General features: G+C 37.7%; 1 pseudogene; it reads right to left on the bottom strand.

Annotated features, from left to right (window-relative positions):
* Nucleotides 1-842: 842 nt before the first annotated feature.
* LOC116751004 lies at nucleotides 843-2,601 on the bottom strand (annotated as a pseudogene).
* Between the last annotated feature and the right edge of the window lie 2,999 nt (nucleotides 2,602-5,600).

The following is a 5,600-nucleotide window of genomic DNA, read 5'->3' as shown; positions in this document are numbered from 1 at the left end:
GGCATAAATCCTTTCTTGATAGATCAAAGTCTACATACACAATCATTAATAAAATTAAATCAGATATTTAGAGTGAATGAGTTGTCTATGAGAGAAGAAGACAAACACTAGATGAGTTTGCTTTTTAAATTATTTTTTAATGCCATCTTCTAGTTTTCACAAACTGTTTTTGTTTTTGTGTATGTGACATTATGATTTTTTTTGACATTATGATTTATAATAAATATATATTTGGTTTTAGTCCCTTTCTATCGCTAAGTTCCTAAAACCCTTGGAATTTCATAAATAATAAAGAGCAATAAGGGTGAAAAGAGTACATTTTATTATTCATAACAAGTCCCTTTTAACCAAGTCTGAGGTTATGTTAATGAGGTAACTTTTAGAAAGCCCCTAAGGAGGGACTGGTTGCCAGGGGAACCAATCCAGGGAGGGAAGAGGGCCTGGAGATTGAGGTCAATCACCAGTGGCCAATGATTTAATCAGCCATGCCCCTGTAATGAAGACTCCATAAAAACTCAAAAGGACAGGGTTTGATGAGCTTCCAGAACTCTAATTACTGAACCAGAATGCATCCATGGGCTGGGACAGAAGCTCTAGTATTCAGGACCCTTCCAGACCTTGCACTATGTACAGGCATATCTCTGAGATGTTGCAAGTTTGGTTCCAGACCACTGCAATAAAGTGAATCTCACAATAGAGTGAGTCACACAAATTTTTTGGTTTCTCAGTACATTTAAAATTACATTTACCCTATACTATAGTCTATTAAGTGTGCAATAACATTATTTCTAAAGAAAACAATGTATATGCCTTAGTTAAAAAAACTTTATTGCTAAAAAATGCTAACCATCATCTGAGCCTTCAGTGAAAAGTGATCTTTTTGCTGATGGAGGGTCTTGCCTTATTGTTGATGGCTTGACTGATGAAGGTGGTGATTGATGAAGGTTGGGGTAGCTGTGACAGTTTCTTAAAATAAGACAAAAATGAAGTTTGCTGTATCTGTTGACTCTTCCTTCATAAATAATTTGTCGCATGCAATGCTATTTGATAGCGTTTTATCCACAGTAGAACTTCTTAAAAAAATTAAGTCAGTCCTCTCAAACTGCTGTTGCCTTATCAATTAAGTTAGTGTAATATTATAAATCCTTTGTCATTTCAATAGTCTTAACAGCATAATATCAGGAATAGATTCTATTTCAAGAAATCATTTTCTTTGCTCATCCATAAGGAGCAACTCCTTATCCATTAAAGTTTCCTCATCAGATTGCAGCAATTCAGTCATATCTTTAGACTCCATTTCTAATTCTGGTTCTCTTGCTGTTTTCACCACATCTGCAATTACTTCCACCCCTGAAGTTTTTAGCTGCTCCAAGATGTCTGTGAGGGTTGGAATCAACTTCTTCCAAACTTCTGTTAATGTTGATATTTTGACCTCTTCTCATGAATCAAAAATGTTATTAATGGCATCAAGAATGGTGAATCCTTTCCAGAAGATTTTTAATTGAATTTGCCCAGATCCATCAGAGAAATCATTATCTATGGCAGCTATAGCCTTATGAAATGTATTTCTTTCATAATAAGGCTTGAAAGTCAAAATTACTCTTGATCCATGGGCTGCAGAATGTATGTTGTATTACCAGGCATGAAAACAACATTAATCTCATTGTACATCTCCATCAAAGCTCTTGGGTGACCAGGTGTATTGTCAGTGAGCAGTAATATTTTGAAAGGAACTTATTTTTTTTCTGACAATAGGTCTCAAGAGTGGGCTTAAAATACTCAGTAAACCACATGTTATCAACAGATGTGCAGTCATCTAGGCTTTGTTGTTCCATTTATAGAACACAGGCAGAGTAAATTTAACGTAATTCTTAAGGGTGCTAGGATTTTCAGAATGGTCAATGAGCATTGGCTTCAACTTAAGTTCACCAGCTGCATTAGCACCTAACAAGAGAGCCTGTTCTTTGATGTTTTGAAGCCAGGTGTTGACTTCTCCTCTCTAGCTATGTAAGTCCCAGATGGCATCTTCCTCCAATATTAGGCTGTTTTGTCTACATTGAAAATCTGTTGTCTGGTGTAGCCACCTTCATGAATTTTCTTACCTAGATCTTCTGGATAACTAGATGCAGCTTTTATATCAGCACTTGAGGCTTTATCTTGCGCTTTTATGTTAGGGAAATGGCTTCTTTCCTTAAACCTCATGAACCAGCCTCTGCTAGCTTCAGAGTTCTCTTCTGCAGCTTCCTTTCCTTTCTCAGCTTCCATGGAACTGAAGACAGGGCCTTTCTCTGGATCAGGCTTTGTCTTAAGGGAATGTTGTGGCTGGTTAGATCTATCCAGACCACTAAAACTTTCTCGTTGTCAGCAATAAGGCCGTTTTTCTTTCTTATCATTCATGTGTTCACTGGAGTAGCACTGTTAATTCCTTCAGGAACTTGTCTCTTGTATTCACATCTTGGCTAAGTGTTTGGTGCAGCAGGCCTAGCATTGGCTTATCTCAACGTTCTATAGGGCTTACTCAGTAAGCTTAATCATTTCTAGTTTTTGATTTGAAGTGAGAGACGTGTGACTCTTCCTTTCACGTGAACACTTGCAGGCCATTGCAGAGTTATTAAATGTACTAATTTTGATATTGTTGTGTCTCAGGGATTAGGGAGGCCCAAGGAGAGGGTGGCAGTCGGTTGATAGAGCAGTCATCAGAACACACACGTTATTAAGTTCATGGTCTTACATGGGCATGGTTTGTGGCACCTCAAAACAATAACAAAAGAAACATAAAAGATCACTGATCACAGATCACCATAACAAATATAATAGTAGTGAAAAAGTGTGAAATATTGTGAGAATTAACAAAATGTGACACAAAGATATGAAGAAAACAAATGCTGTTGGAAAAATGGCTCCATAGACTTACTCAATGCAGGGTGGCCACAACACTTTAATTTGTAAAAACTGCAATATCTGTGAAGTGCAGTAAAGGAGAGGGCAGTAAAACGAGGTATGCCTCTTTTAATTTGCCTGCTCATTTATATCCTTTAATGTCCTTTGTAATGAGGCAGTAATTTGATTAGTAAACTGGTTTCCTGAGTTCTGGGAGCTGCTTTAGGGAAATAATAGAACCCACGAAGAGCTAATAGGAACCTTCAATTCATAGCTTGTCAGAGGGCTTCCCTGGCGGCACAGTGGTTGAGAGTCCGCCTGCCGATGCTGGGGACACGGGTTCATGCCCCGGTTCGGGAAGATCCCACATGCCGTGGAGCGGCTGGGCCCGTGAGCCATGGCCGCTGAGCCAGCGCGTCCGGAGCCTGTGCTCCACAACGGGAGAGGCCACAACAGTGAGAGGCCCGCGTACTGCAAAAAAAAAAAAGATAAAAGAAAAGAGTTAGCATAGCTTGTCAGAAGCACAGGTAACAATCTGAGCTTGTCATTGGCATCTGAACTGGGGGCAGTCTTGTAGGACTGAGGCTTCACCTGTGGGATCTGACATATCTTCAGGTAGATAGAGTCAGAATTGAGCTAAATTTGTGGGCCACCCACTCAAGGTTCACTGTAAATTGGAGAACTACTTGGAGGTGTTGGATAATACACAGCAGAGAGTGGAAATGCTATATTAACTTTGAATATTTTTAAACACTTTTTTTCTTTTGTGGCCCTGTGTTTTTGTAAAGATCATATTTTTGACTCCTAAACCCTTCTCTGTCTCTTCCTCCACTTATTTTTGCCTCCCAATTTCCTGCTACTCTGCATAGCACCTACTGCTTTTCAGGATCACTGGATTTTTTTTTTTTTTAATTCCCAGTTTAGATCCTCCATATATGTACTTCTCTTTTGGTCTCAAAACACAAGTATAAAGTTAAAACTCCCAAATATTATAATACAAATCATTTGAGGATAGTTTAATATGAAAAATGTATAAATATATTCTATGTAAATGTATTTAAAGTTAGTTGTTTTTACATTTTTATTATAATTCAAAATTTTGATAAATATTTTTATAATGCAGTTTTGATATTTTTGTTATAATAAACTCATTTTTAATATAAAACTTAGTAAGAGAAAATATGAAAACTTTGGAGTTCACAAGTAATCTTATTTATATTCCAATTTTTGATATTTTGCCTGAGAAAAGAGTAGTTTGATTCAAATGAGGATAATAGTCTCAACTGAAAACTTTTCTTTTTCCACAGCAACATTTTTTGCAGTTTTTTTTAACACCTGCATTTTCTTTTTTTTTTTTTTTTTTTTTTTTTTTTTGCGGTACGCGGGCCTCTCACTGTTGTGGCCTCTCCCGTTGTGGAGCACAGGCTCCGGGCGCGCTGGCTCAGCGGCCATGGCTCACGGGCCCAGCCGCTCCACGGCATGTGGGATCTTCTCGGACCGGGGCACAAACCCATGTCCCCTGCATCGGCAGGCGGAATCTCAACTACTGCGCCACCAGGGGAACCCAACACCTGCATTTTCTTATTGCCTCTCTTACGGTTCTGTTTGGAACCATGTGAGTGTCATAATCTAGAAGAAAAAAAAACAGTGCAGTGGAGCTTCTAGTAAAGGTAGAGTAGGTAATTCAGATCAAGCTTTTCTGCGGAGGACAACTAGATAACAGAAAATGGAGAAATGTTATAGACAGCACCAGAATTAATAGGGAACTATCAAGGGGAAATTTATAGCCAGAATGTTTTCCCCTATGGGTGTTTTTCAGTTCCTGAATGGCTTGATAAAGGGTTGAGCAATTCTTTTGACAGCTTCTTTGGGTTCAGAGGAAAGGGATAGGTGTCCAGGGTGGCCTCATAGGGATATGGAAAAACTGAATGTAGTACCCTGCAGGGATAGCAGCTCAGTTTTTTTTATTCTCTCACCTGGAATTGGGTTGAGGTAATCTTATTGTTAGTCTCTCTAGAGACCTGGCAGAGCAAATATTAATACTCTCTGGAGTAAGATATTATCATCTGAAAAGTCAAATGATCTATAAGCATTAGAAAAAGAAAAAAAACTGGCACCCAGTGGAAAAATCATCAAGAACAGGAATAGAGAACACATCATGAAGAAAAGCAATAAAAGCAGTAGAAGACAGAAACATACCCACTAAGTTCCAAATGGTAAAGTTATTAGACACAGATTTTGAAATAATGATCTCACTCTGTCAAAAAAGTTAAAGCAAATATTGAATATTTACAGAAGACTGGGAAATTTAAAATACCAAATGGAAATATTGGATTTCAGTAAATTTAAATTAAGAAACCAGTTGATGAGTTTAACCCATACTAGACACAGTTGAAAAGAGAAGTAATCAAAAGAGGATAGCTTAGAGGTAAATATTCAGAATAAAAGACAGAGAAGTAAAAAATGAAAATTACAGAATAATGGAATGTGACATGTATCACACAGAAAGCAGGCCTAACTTTCTGAAATTTTAATCCAAGGAAAATTAGATAGGAAGTGGGGCAGAAGCAGTATCTGAAGAGAAGATGGCTAAGAACTGAATGAAACTGGAAAAAGGCATCAAGTTATCAAGTCACAGAATCGAGAGCACTACAAAACCCAATCATGATAAAAATGAATTGAAACTCAGTTCTGTATTTAAAAACTGCTGAGATAAAAAT

Source organism: Phocoena sinus, chromosome 3 (genome assembly GCF_008692025.1).
Source record: "Phocoena sinus isolate mPhoSin1 chromosome 3, mPhoSin1.pri, whole genome shotgun sequence".
NCBI classification, from domain to species: Eukaryota; Metazoa; Chordata; class Mammalia; order Artiodactyla; family Phocoenidae; genus Phocoena; species Phocoena sinus.
The sequence above is the reverse complement of the archived record's forward strand: the minus strand, read 5'-3'. Positions and strand labels throughout refer to the sequence as shown.